Raw genomic sequence first — 14,253 nt, 5'->3', positions numbered from 1 at the left:
AAGAAACTTTTTGTGGAGCCCTGTGATTATATAAAGGATAAAGGCATTTTATACCAGGCCTTGTTTTTTATTTGAGTGAGCTAGAGGTTTGTGCAAGCTTTTATTTAAATAGGCTGGAGGTTTTTTTATTTGTGCAGCTGTGGGCATGTTTTTAGGCACAATACTTTGTGCTGGTTTTTTTATTGGTGCCTGCAGCTTGAATTTTTTTTTCCAGGCTGTATTTTACATTTGTGAAGATGAGGCAATGACTCATTGGCTGAGGACTTTTCAGGGACCTTTCTCTTGCTGTATACCTAAGGCAAGCAAACTTCTTTGAGTCCCTACTCAGGAGTGGAAACCCTAACTATTTTTATAGAGATTAGGCATTGGATTTTTTTGGGCTACTTTTTGCTGGAAAGGTGCAAAGGGAACAGTAGCTAGGATTTTTTTGGGGGGGATGCTAGTTTAAGGGTTTTTGGAAGAGGTACACATTTATGTGTGTGTGTGTGTGTTTGCATTGCTGTTTGGAGCTTGATAGCCTTTAGGTGGAAAGAAACAGCAATTTGGGTTAGTAGAGGATACGTATTAAAATGAGAGAAGGTGGGTAAGGACAGATTAAAAATTTTGAAGCTGCTGACATGCCCCAGTAATTGGTGGCAATAGTTATGCTTTCTAAGATTTGGCTGCATGAGGCTTGGCTTTGGTTAGCTTTTTTGATTTTGCTTTTTTAAAAAGGAGACCTTTGGGTTATGGGCACCTTATTTATTTTTATTACTTAGCAGGATTTGCAGTATTATTATTTAGAACTAGAATATTTATTTAGATTTTTACATAATTCAATTTTTTTTTGTTTTGTTATCTTTGAGCCACAGCTAGAGATTGCTGGTTGGCTAACTAAACTAAGTATAGTTAGTTTCAAATACAGGCAGAAATGCAAAAATAACTAATGCAACTAGAAGTTAATGATAGATGTATTATAAGTTTTAAGACTTTTTTTAGTTTTTATTTTTGTTAAAATGTATAATAGGAATGAGTTGTTTGTAAAATAGACTTTAGTTTTATATTTGACTGGGATGATTTGCATAAAGTGCAACAAAAATAATTACCTTTACATAGGCTTTTTGATTGACTTTGATGGAACTTTGTTTTATGAGAAATTTTACATAGGATTTCTTAAAGCCAAGCTTAGCCATGGGTTTGTACCCTTAAATACTTAAGAGTTGGGTAATTTTTTAAAAGGTTTTAGAAGCACAGGGATTTTAGGTCTGTTAGAAAGTGACGTTTTTTACTTAACACAGTTTAGGAACCCTATATGGAGACTGTGTAGATAAGGTACGTGGCCAGTTTCTTTTAAGGGGATTTTATTGGTAAGTTAAGCTTGATTTTTTAAAAAGAGAAATACACTCTTTTATTTAAAGCTTTGGTAAAACAGCAAGTTTTTTTTTTAATTGTGTTTTGTTGCAAAAGAAAATGGATTTTTGTTGCACTGATGGAAACAACTATATTGTTGTAAGTAAGATTATTCTTACACGTGAGCCACCGTGCCCAGCCAAGATTAGCAATGGTTTAAGAAAAAGTTAAAAACATTGCTTTGACGGGGCGCGGTGGCTCACGCCTGTAATCCCAGCACTTTGGAAGACTGAGGCAGGTGGATCACGAGGTCAGGATATCGAGACCATTCTGGCTAACACAGTGAAAGCCCATCTCTACTAAAAATACAAAAAAAATTAGCAAGGCGTGGTGGCGGGTGCCTGTAGTCCCAGCTACTCGGGAGGCTGAGGGAGGAGAATGGCGTGAACCTGGGAGGTGGAGCTTACAGTGAGCCGAGATCGTGCCACTGCACTCCAGCCTGGGCGATGGAACAAGACTCCATCTCAAAGAAACAAAAACAAAAACAAAACATTGCTTTTGTTTTTTATTAGTTTACTTTGTTAACTTTTGTCTTGCGTGATATTTATAAATATCTTAGCTATTTATGAGTTTTGTTTTGTTATGAGAAACCTGCATTGGAGAGCATTTGTTAAAGTTTTACAGCTAATTATAAACCATTTTTTGAAGTAAATAAAGATAACGATTGTTTACAAATGACAAAATGTTTAGGGTGGTTACAGTTAGAAGCACAATTGACAAATTTGGTTATTTTTGTAGCTTATAATAACATAACCTTAATTGTGATTGATGGTGCACATTTAGACATTAGAATCTTACACATTTTATATGGTTTTGTAACATATGTTAATGATATTTACTAAAATATGACCTGAGGAAGATATTAATTTGACAGTTTTATATACCTAAACTTGTTAAATAATTTTGTTAACCTCTGTTTTGGATGCCCCAGGAGCCCCTTGCAGCACTCAAGAGCTAGACATTAGAAAAGACAACTTTGAAACTGAAATTTGATTTTGTGAAGTTTGTTGAAGATGTTGGAGGTTTAAAACACTTGATATTCTGAAATAAAATTTTAAATTACCATAAGTTATTTGTTTTGCTAAAATGAGGACTTAAAATTTGAAAAAGCAAAACTCTTTATTAGCTGTTATTATTACATAAAAATTTTGATTGGCCAGGTGTGGTGGCTCACGCCTGTAATTACAGCACTTTGGGAGGCCTAGGACGGTGGATCACGAGGTCAGGAGATTGAGACCATCTTGGCCAACATGGTGAAATCCCATCTCTACTAAAAATACAAAAATTAGCCGGGTGTGGTGGCAGGCACCTGTAGTCCCAGCTACTCAGGAGGCTGAGACAGGAGAATTGCTTGAACCCAGGAGGCGGAGATTGCAGTGAGCTGAGATCATGCCACTGAGCTCCAGTCTGGGTGATAGAGTGAGACTGTATCTTAACAACAACAACAAAAAAATTTGATGAAAAGAAAGCTAAATTTTACTTTTGCATACTGTTAATGTTAACCCCAATTTTAATGAAACCTTATAAACAATTTTCTTTAATTTTAACTAATTAGACCATGAGGTGAAGAGTTTTATAAACCTTTTATAATCCTTTACAAATTTTGCTAAATAGTAGATTAGTGCTTTAACAAAACCTTGTGTTTGTATTTTAATGCTTAATTTGAAAAACTGTAATATCCTTTTGAATTTAGTTGATATGTTTACATACAGAAGTTTTTTGCAAGATTTTTACAATTTTTTTTTTTTTTTTTTTTTTTTTTACAATTTAAAGCTTTTGCTTTAAGACTTTTATTTTTAGGCAAAATGTACTTTTAAAAAAGATCTTACTAAAAACATTTTACTGCGTTTGTATACCTTGTAAATTTATTTTTAGTAGTTTTAATTATATGTTATTATGGTAACTTTCAGCAGTTTTTAACTTGAATGTAAAACCTGGTAAATTGTTTTAGTTATGTGCTAGGTGCAGATAGATTTTGACTATTTTTTTGCATAGGTAGGGGCACATATGCTTTTTGTCCTTACTCATTGTGAAGCAGGCAAATAGAACAGTTTTTAAAGGCCAGAGGAGCAGTTTACAACCTTAAAACATTTAGCAAATTTAATATTTGACCAGAATAATTTTGGTTACCTATTTACATTTTGAAGACATTTACACTTTATTAATAATTTTTGAGACTGATTTTAAAGATTAAAGTTACATAAACTGAAAGGTACCACAGCCTTTATTTTAAAAAAAATTGATTTAAGCCCTTATTTTTAATTAAAGCTTTTTAAAATAGACATTACACACACAACACGTGTATAACCACTTAGAAAAAAGGAAAAGATGTAATCCCAGCACTTTGGGAGGCCGAGACGGGCGGATCACGAGGTCAGGAGATCGAGACCATCCTGGCTAACACGGTGAAACCCCCGTCTCTACTAAAAAAAATACAAAAATCTAGCCGGGCAAGGTGGCAGGCGCCTGTAGTCCCAGCTGCTCAGGAGGCTGAGGCAGGAGAATGGCGGGAACCCGGGAGGCGGAGCTTGCAGTGAGCTGGGATCCGGCCACTGCACTCCAGCTTGGGTGATAGAGCGAGACTCCGTCTCAACAAAAAAAAAAAAAAAAGGAAAAGATTTAGTAGTTATAAGATTTTTTATGGCCGGGCGCGGTGGCTCAAGCCTGTAATCCCAGCACTTTGGGAGGCCGAGACGGGCGGATCATGAGGTCAGGAGATCGAGACCATCCTGGCTAACACGGTGAAACCCCGTCTCTACTAAAAATACAAAAAACTAGCCGGGCGAGGTGGCGGGCGCCTGTAGTCCCATCTACTCTGGAGGCTGAGGCAGGAGAATGGCGTGAACCCGGGCGGGGGAGCTTGCAGTGAGCTGGGATCCCGCCCCCGCCCCCCCCCCCCAGGGAAAAAAAAAAAAACCCCCTCCTTAAAAAAAAAAAAAAAAAAAAAAAAAAGATTTTTTATTTGCCAATTTTTAACTGGATTATTGGCCTCTGGGTAAAGCCTTTTAAGAAGAAGACTAGAAATACAGTTTTTATTTACAGGGCTAGGAATATAGTTGTTAGGGATTTTATGAGAAAAATTTTTTAAAAATGAGATTTGTGATTTTTTTGTTTTTAAGAAGTTTTAGGCCACCAGAGATGACTTTATGGCCTTTTATGAATGAACCAAGAATGGCAAGGCACAGTGGAGGAAAGTAATTTAGTTGACCGAGAAGAAACTAAATTACTTCTTGTTTTGTTGTTTGTTTGTTTGAGACAGAGTTTTGCTCTTGTTGCCCAGGCTGGAGTGCAATGGCACAATCTCGGCTCACTGCAACCTCTGCCTCCCAGGTTCAAATGATTTTCCTGCCTCAGCCACCTGAGTAGCTGGGACTACAGGCACATGCCATCACGCCCAGCTAACTTTTGTATTTTTTTTTAGTAGAGATGGGGTTTCACCATCTTGGCCAGGATGATCTCGATTTCTTGACCTTGTGATCCGCCGGCCTTGGCCTTCCAAAGTGCTGGGATTACAGGCATGAGCCACGGTGTCCAGCCCCTTAAGAAACTTTTTTTAGAAAAGATTTAGGAAGAGAAAAACTTAAAAGCTTTTAAAATATATTTATAGCTTGGATATTTATTTTTAATAGTTTTTTTTTTTTTTGAGACCAAGTCTTGCTCTTGTCTCCAGGGCTGAAGTGCAATGTTGTGATCTTGGCTCACTGCAACCTCTGCCTCCCAGGGTCAAGCGATTCTCCTGCCTCAGCCTCCCGAGTAGCTGGGATTACACGCGCCTGCCACCATGCCCGGCTAATTTTTGTATTTTTAGTAGAGACAGGGTTTCACTATGTTGGTCAAGCTGGTCTTGAACTCCTGACCTCGTGATCCGCCCTCCTCAGCCTCCCAAAGTGCTGGGTTTACAGGCGTGAGTCACCGCGCCTGTCTGCTTTAGTGTTTTTTTGACAAGACTAGACTTAAGTACCTTACCGAAGTTTGAGCTGAGCTTTAGATTTGGATATTTAATATTTTTTACCTGCTAGAAAATTAAAAAGAAACTTAGTGCCTTTTTGAAAGACCCCCTCAGTTAGGGCACGGGGGAGAGTGTTATTTACATACTGCAAAGTTTTAAATTGAGGCTGAGCAAAATTAGATTTTTGGAAACTGTCTGTTTTTGCAATTTGTTTTTGTTTGTTTTTGTTTTTAATATTAGGGACTGCCTGAATAATAACCTGTTTTTTTATTGAGTTGGGATATAGTACGTGTTTTTACGAAAGCTTTTTTTAGGCTATTTTAAAAAGGCGGTTGAGGGGGGCATTATTTGGTTTTTGATTTAGCAAGGACAATTTGGAGTTACTAAGAGATTTGGTTTTGTTTTTTTGCAAGCTTTTTAAAATGCACATTAGAAAGTGTTTTTTTTTAAATTACTTATTGATGGGATTCCCAAGACTTTAATTAGGGTTTTTAAGGGGCATTGTTTTATTTTAATTGGGAATGGGGATCTTATTATTGTGAGTCATAATTACCACATTGGGTTTACTGGAAAGCAGTTATCTTCTTAGTGTAAATAAAAAACAGGCTTTCCATAAGTCTAAGCATACAGATCTTTTAAGATTACCACTGTGTTTAGATATGAATAAAATTCATAGGTTTGTAGTAACAGAAATTTTAATTAGTCTTCTAATAGAAGTGAAAAATCAATAAAAACAAGTTGTTAAATGAGTTTAAAAGAAACTTCACGTGTTTCTTAAACGTTTAAAACTACGTTGTAAGTGACTGACTAGTAATTCCAGTCTGTTTCATTTTTTGTCACGTAGCGAGTACACAGGAAATTTATTAGCTCTCATTTTTTATTCTGTTAGATCATGGTTAATGTTAAGCCTGAAAACAAGCTGGCCACATCAGTAGTTTGTAACCCATGTTAATTCTAATCAGTCAGTCTGGAGCTATAAGAGTAGTTAAATGTTTTTAATACTATCCTTGGCAGATTCATATACAGCATAAATATAAATATTATGGAAACATTTCTTATTGAGTATTGCTCTTTAGGACTCCAGTAAATTTAAATGTACTTTAAAAATATATATTCATGCTTGAACCCAGGAGGCGGAGGTTGCAGTGAGCTGAGATTGCACCACTGCACTCCAGCCTGGGCAACAGAGCGAGACTCCGTCTCAAAAAAAAGTGTGTGCATGTATATATGTGTGTGTGTGTATATATATATTGAAATAACTTGTTTCTCTAACAAGTGAAGGAAATCATTTACTTAGACATTTAGAGAGAATTTTACTCAAAACAGTTGCTTTAGAACCTTTTAAAGTATTTTATTATTTTGAACATTAAAAGTAAAGAAAATTTATTCTTGAGTGTTGGGTTCATACTGTTCATAACATTAAAAGTTTACTAACCCACATCACTAAATGAGCAAGCCATTTGAAATTTTATATATATTTATATAAAATTTTATATACATATATAAAATTTATATATATATTTCCTGGAATTTTAAGATGAAAAAACTTTTTTCTCTGGCCCAAATTCTTAGTTTATTTCTCTCTTTTTTCTAAGAAAAGTATTAATAGTATTTTTAAATGGCAAATCAGAGTTGTATACATTTATGGTGTACAGTATGATGTTTTAATATACGCATATAATATGGATGGCTCACGCCTGTAAATCCCAGCTATTCGGGAGGCTGAGGCAGGAGAACCACTTGAACCCGGGAGACAGAGGTTGTGGTGAGCCGAGATCGTGCCATTGCACTCCAGCCTGGGTGACAAGAGCGAAACTCCATCTCAGAAAAAACAAAAAAAGGAATAATTAAGTTGAGTTGAATAACATATCTATCACCTCGCTTACCTATCCTTTGTGGTGAGACATTTGAAATGTACTCCTAGTTCTTTTGAAATACACAATATATTGTTGTTTACTATAGTCACCCTCCTGTGCAGTAGATCTCAAAACCTATTTACCCTATTTGAAACTTTGTACCCTTTGATGAAACCCTCTGTTTCCTTCCAACCACCCCCAGGCTCTGGTAACCATTACTCCACTTTCTACTTTTTTGAGTAAAACTTTATTAAATTCTACATATAAACGAGATTATGCAGTATTTCTCTTTCTGTGTCTGGCTTATTTCATCTATCATAGTGTCTTCTAAATTTATCTATCTTGTTTCAAATAATAGGATTTACCCTTAATACTGAATAGTATTTCATTGTTTTTACCACATTTTTAAAATAATTAATATAAATATATATTTGTCTATTGGTTGAAAAAGTCATGTCTTATGGAAAAATATTTCTGTGTTGAAGCATGTATTAATGTAATTCAGCATATAATTATTAGCTAATTTCTACTGAGTACTGACCATAACACTATATGTGTTAATAAATTTAATTCTCACAGTAACTTAATAACATAGATATCATTATTTACCCTCATTTTACCAGAGGAAGAAACAGAGCCATTAAGAGAAATGACTTGCTCACAATAGCAGAGCCAATATTAAACCACAGGCAACTTTGTCTACAGAGATAACACTCTTGAGTACAACAATAAAAAACTTCAAACAGAAAGTAACTATTTCAAACACTCATTTTAAATACAAAATTTCAAGAAATTGAATAATTGGATACATTTTCATTGTTATATCTGTGCATGGATGTATAAAATAGTACATTAAAAAGAAATAATTTAAGCCAGAAAAAAATTAGTTAATATTTGTTGTGAATAAAATTGGAAAGTAATTAATTATTATTTGCAGGTATTATCTGTGTTTACTTAGATAACAAAAGAAACTGAAAGACTAGGTCTGGTGCAGTGGCTCACACCTGTAATCCTAGCACTTTGGGAGGCCGAGGTGGGTGGATCGTAAGGTCAGGAGATCAAGACCATCCTGGCTAACATGGTGAAACCCCGTCTCTACTAAAAATACAAAAAATTAGCCGGATGTGGTGGTGGGCACCTGTAGTCCCAGCTACCTGGGAGGCTGAGGCAGGAGAATGGCGTAAACCCGGGAGGCGGAGCTTGCAGTGAGCTGAGATCGCGCCGTGCCACTGCACTCCAGCCTGGGCCATAGAGCGACACTCTGTCTCAAAAAAAAAAAAAAAAAAAAAAAACTAAAAGACTACTTTAAAAGTCTATTCCGGTGGATAGGCAAAATTCTAAGATGATCCTCAAGATTCCCAGCCTGTTTCACACCTGCCGTGTAATCCTTTCCTCTTGAGTGTAAAACTGTCACTGTGGTGTGAAATTACTCATAAAATTAGGACACTAATGTGTTGCCTTTGTGGCCACCAAAAGGGAGATTATCGTGATTGGGCTAAACTGAATCAGAGATGCTTTTAAGAGAAAGGGATACATAATAGAAAAACACTTCAGCTAGCCTGGAAGTAAGTGATTTCTAGCTGGGCCATGCTGTAAGTTGCTTGTGGTGGCCATACGGCAGGAAATATATTTGTATATTGTCATCATTCCTGCCTCCCACATGGTGCTTCCAGTAGGGAGGATAGGAGGATCTCACGGCAGAGGGGGAAAAAAAGGAGTCTAATTTATGCAAAAAAAAAAAAAAAAAAAAAAAAAAATCACCTCTCATCTGAGATAACCTAAGATAAACAGAGAAGACAACACATAATTACATCAATGGGAGGAAGAAACAACCTGGATGAAAGGGCTCACTGGCACTATGGAATGACATTTAGTAAGCCGTAGTGAATGATCAGCCTCTGGAACATCAATAGTCTATCAACAAGGGATCTCATTCTTACTATAATTAAATCAGCATGTCTGCACCATTCTGGTAGCCCAGTTTTACACTACTCATTACAAACATACCATGGAGACTAGTGTGTACCCTCCTAGAATTGAACTTACTATGGAAAAGCATACCTAATTATTTGTACAATTGAAATACCTTGAAGACATAATAAACTTATTAATAATTGATATCTAATTACAGAGGATTTTATTATACTGTAATACAATATTGTACTTTAAACACCGTATGATTATGTCTAGAATGCATGGAGTTATGTATATAGTTTTTCTTAGTTTAACATGATAAAAGTAACAATTGGATGAAACATTTGAAGTAGAATAAAATTAACCAAAACCACATTTTTTCAATGGGTTGGCATAATTGCTATGCTTTTTGAAATGGCCTGATTACTAACACGGAGCAAAGACATGATTTTCGCTTTGCTCCATCATTATGTTCTTGACCTTTTAAAATCTAAAATTCTGGCTAAAGGATTCAAAGGGAATGTTATTTAGATGGCTCCCTCAGGTTTCCAAGGCAATACAAGAATTTTGATGGGCAGAAAAATGCATGCTACATAACACATTGCTCTTCTCTGATTTGCCTTAACACTGAAAGATTGAAGATTGCAAATCTAGTCTCTCAATTTAGAGTAAACTGACAAAAAATTCATTTTCCAGCCAGAGAAATAATTATATAAAACTAATGGGTAAAAGATGCCATTAGCTGCCAAAAAATTGTATGACTAGATTCAGGAAGCATCTGGACATGCAAATAACAGCCCATTAAATTAAGACCCTAATAAGTGCATGTGAAAAGCATTTATGTGCAATGTGGTGCACTTCCTTTTGGCACCTTTTTCTGTGTCTTTGCAGGGATACCATTTTTTTCTGAGTGACTCAGGGTGAATACTGGGCACTGAGAGTGCTATATTCAGAGTGATTACATGGTTAACACATTTCTTCCATATTACAAAAAAAGTATGAATCTTTGCCTCAAAGCCTTTTAGTAAAAGATTGTTTTTAGTACTCAATTTGGATTCATGGAAAATCTTCACATTCCAGATAAATCAGAAACAGTTAAACATAAACCAAATTCCATAAAACATATGAATGAGATAAAATCTTAGCTAAAAAATTGTATATTATCAATAAATTTAGGGAAAAATAGAAAACCAGTACTTTAAGCCAAATAACAGTGTTTGGCACTTGAATACCACCCAAACAAGTGCTCTTCATCGTCATCGTTAAAACAGCGATAGCAGCATGTTCTTTCCTGGCACCAGCTGGCCTGTTTTCTACTGATATAAATGGAAGAAGAGATTGAAATAGTGAAAGAGGGTGATATAAATGAAATACTTACATAAAATACAAGTTTTAGTAAAAAGCATTTGATGTTGCACAACTATAGATGAGACTATTAGTATGAGGTCCTAATAGTATTGACAGAATAACTTCACAACATTCTTATTTAAAGTAATATTTTTCTGCTGTGTATTTGCTATCTTTTGGTCAAATATTACCCGAGCTCAATAGAAATCAACAAAATTTAATATTTTACCACAAGCACTTTATTATTGAGGCATATACTTATTTTGTTTAAAATATATTAGCTTTTTAAAGAAGATTTATGATGTTTTTAGTGTGTTTTTATTGCTAGGAAGTGGCTGTCCTGCCAGGAAACTGCTATTCTCAGCTCTACCCACATTGACTAGTAATGAGTGGAAGTGATGTGTGGATAAGAAGCAAATGTGTCTTCTCTGACACATTGTTTTCATCCATTGGCTAAAGGAAAAGGAAGATGCAGATAGAAAATGAAAGAAGATAAATCCCTGAAAGATTAAGGCTTCTTAAGCAGACAGAAGACTCACAGATGGCCAGGTGTGGTGGCTCACCCCTGTAATCCCAGCACTTTGCGAGGCAAGGTGGGAGGATCGCCTGAGGTTAGGAGTTTGAGACCAGCCTGACCAACATGGTGAAACCCCATCTCTACTATAAATACAAAAATTAGCTAGGTGTGGTAGCATGCGCCTGTAATCCCAGCTACTCAGGTGGTTGAGGCAGGAGAATCGCTTGAACCCCGGGAAGCAGAGGTTACAGTGAGCCAAGATCGTGCCATTACACTCCAACCTGGGCGACAAGTGAAACTCCTTCTCAAAAACAAACAAACAAAAAACCTTCCAGTTGATTTCTTAGGTATTGGCAGAATCTATTTTCTCCATAGCATAAGAATTCTTGATATACCACCTTTAGAGATACTGAACAAAACTGTATGTATGTGCTGAAGTCTGAATTTATTTATAAGCCCATTAGAGACTAAGTCATGGCAACACATTATAGTTCTTTATTTTTGTCTAAATTCTTGTTGAGCGGCATCCATCTGTATATGTAATACTGAGTTGCTAACACCTTCTTTATACTAAGCCACAACTCATTTTACCTGGTGGTTTCATTTGAAATATATGAGCTGTATTATATAACATTCAAGTAAGTAATAATTTAATTCAAAGACTGTGGAAAGAAGAGTCATACAGGCACACTGATAGTCATACAGGCACACCAATAGTGAATTGGAATCTGGCACCTGACACTGATAAACAGGTTGAGCAGATTCAACTAGAAAGCGAGACTCCATCTCGAAAAAAAAAGGCTCACAGACGATGGTGATGTGAGCAAAAAATTATTATTCTAAGCATCTGAAATTTCAGTGTACAACCTGCATTGCCTTAACAGATACATTATCCGGTTTTGATTCTTCAGGATATGATTCAATCCCTTGGTGAATCAAAACTGAGAGGAGAATAACTTATTTGTTAAGGTAGGAAATGTAGGGAAAACATTGCTTTTTTTCCTCCAAATTTCTGGTTTAATAAGAACTTGTTTATTTTGAGAAAAACAGGTCTCAAACATCAGGCTGCTCACAAAAATAACCCGCAGTATCAACCTTAAAAAGCAATTCTTAAGACTATAACATTATTTTTCTAGAGGATGCATTTAACATGCCAACTCATTCACAAAAACACGTTGTATTTGTGTTGAACTACCCCACAAATCACACTTATGTGGGGGTGTAGCACACATACTTCTAACTCAAAGCTGCTTTTAGGAGCTACACAGCTAAATGAGATTGCTTTTACTGTTAGGGAAGCAACTACTGAAATTATGTATGAATGAAAAAAACTTTCTGCATAACAAGATAATTTTGGAGACAGTTGATAAAAACCGTACATCCGGCCGGGCACAGCGGCTCATGCCTGTAGTCCAAGTGCTTTGGGAGGCCGAGGCAGGTGGATCACGAGGTCAGGAGTTCAAGACCAGCCTGGCCAACATGGTGTAACGCCGTCTTTACTAAAATTACAAAATAAATAAAATTAGCTGGGTGTGCTGATGCGTGCCTGCAATCCTAGCTACTCCAGAGGCTGAGGCAGGAGAGTTGCTTAACCTGGGAGGTAGAAGTTGCAGTGAGACAAGATTGCACCATTGCACTCCAGCCTGGGCAACAGAGCAAGACTCCATCTCAGGAAAAAAACAAAAACAAAAACATCCTTTTTATTGTTAAGTCATAAAGAGGTTTCAAAATTAAAAGCAAAAATTATGGGGTAAGACTTAACAAAACTACTAGGAATGTCAGAGGAGATGAAAATGGGACTTAGGTGCAGGGCAGTATGAATTAACATGGGAAGGACAAGGACAGTGAGCATATGCCGAAGATACTAGAGGAGATCTGGTAAAAAAAAAAAAATGTGATCTTAGAGAAGCACGTAGGTAAACAAATATTGGGATAAGATTTCTAACCCCCACTATGTGCTTAAGAGTCGTTTTTGCCATTGGCACTGACTGTCATCCTCTCCTTCCTCAGCCTCTTTTTAATCATCCTCGGTCAACCCCAGTTGGCCATTCCCCGTCTTCATTATCATCATCATCATCCAGTAGATCCCCCTCCTCAGCAGAGTCATCTGCGCCCCCCTCAGACTTCACATTAATCTCATTTTTCTTCACTGAGCTCCTGCTCTGTTCCTCTTCTCACTTATCATTCGTCATGTCTACTGCTTGTCTGCTCTGTTCCTTTTATATTTTTCCAGGTTTTCCAGGAGTGAATCCACTTTTTATCTGGGTCAGTTCCTTCTTAATGGCCTAAAGGTCATCTCCTTACAACTTTCCAGACTTGGAAGATCCCTGCTGTCCACTCTTAGAATTGAAGCCACTTTTGCCCCTTCATGAGGTGTTTTCTGATACACGCTGATGTTTCGAGGGCACTACAGGCTGAGCAACAGGAGGAGAAGGAGGAAAATGTGCTGGGCAATTGTACATCCTTTCAAAATAATCCCACTGAAAGTCACAGTCCAAGTCAAAAGGAGCTGAATAGAGGCGATGGAGAAGGGTGTTCTGTTACTGACCCATACATCTTCACTGCAGATCATTTCACACCTGCTTTTCCTGTTCACTTTTGGCTCTGCAGCCAGGTTAATATGTAAAACCTGGCCAGCAATTATTATGCCCTTCTCTCTTCTATAGCAGCCAGGGCATTTCTCTCATTCACCTATTGAATGAAGGCAAAGCCCTTATGAACAGAGCAACCCACAATTTTGCTGTACGTCGAAAAGATTGCCTCCACATCAGACATCTTGACCACAAGAGTGTTGAGATTTCCAATGAACACATGGGAGTTCATGGAGTGAGGATCTGTTCTGTTGGTAACATTGCTGGCCATTGTGTTTGATAAGGTTTCCACAAAACCAAAAACAGGAGGAAGGAAGGAGATTCGATTCGATTCTGAGTCTCCTACTCCCTGGTTCTACGTGAAGAAGCTGACTGCTGCTTGAGGTCGGCAATGTAGCCACAACCGCTCAGTCTTCGTCTCTTCACAAAATCAGACCCATTTTTTCTGACCAACATCTCCTCCACTCCCAGCCCCAGGCAATCATCATTCTACTCTATGCTTCTATGAGTTTAAACCTTTTTACACTCTACATAGAAATTATATTATGAAAGTTTTTTTCTGTGTCCTGTTATTTAGCATCATGTTCTCCAGGTTCATCAGTGTTGTTGCAAATAACAAGAGTTCCTTTTTTTTTTTTTTCCCATAGGGCTGAGTAGCATTCCATTGAGTAGCGTACCACATTTTCTTTT

At 36.8% G+C, this 14,253-nt stretch overlaps 1 pseudogene; it reads right to left on the bottom strand.

Annotated features, from left to right (window-relative positions):
- Nucleotides 1-12,931: 12,931 nt before the first annotated feature.
- Nucleotides 12,932-13,991, bottom strand: LOC111529412 (annotated as a pseudogene).
- Nucleotides 13,992-14,253: the final 262 nt, after the last annotated feature.

Source organism: Piliocolobus tephrosceles, chromosome 8 (assembly GCF_002776525.5).
Source record: "Piliocolobus tephrosceles isolate RC106 chromosome 8, ASM277652v3, whole genome shotgun sequence".
Lineage (NCBI taxonomy): Eukaryota > Metazoa > Chordata > Mammalia > Primates > Cercopithecidae > Piliocolobus > Piliocolobus tephrosceles.
This window is presented reverse-complemented; position numbering and strand designations above follow the sequence as displayed.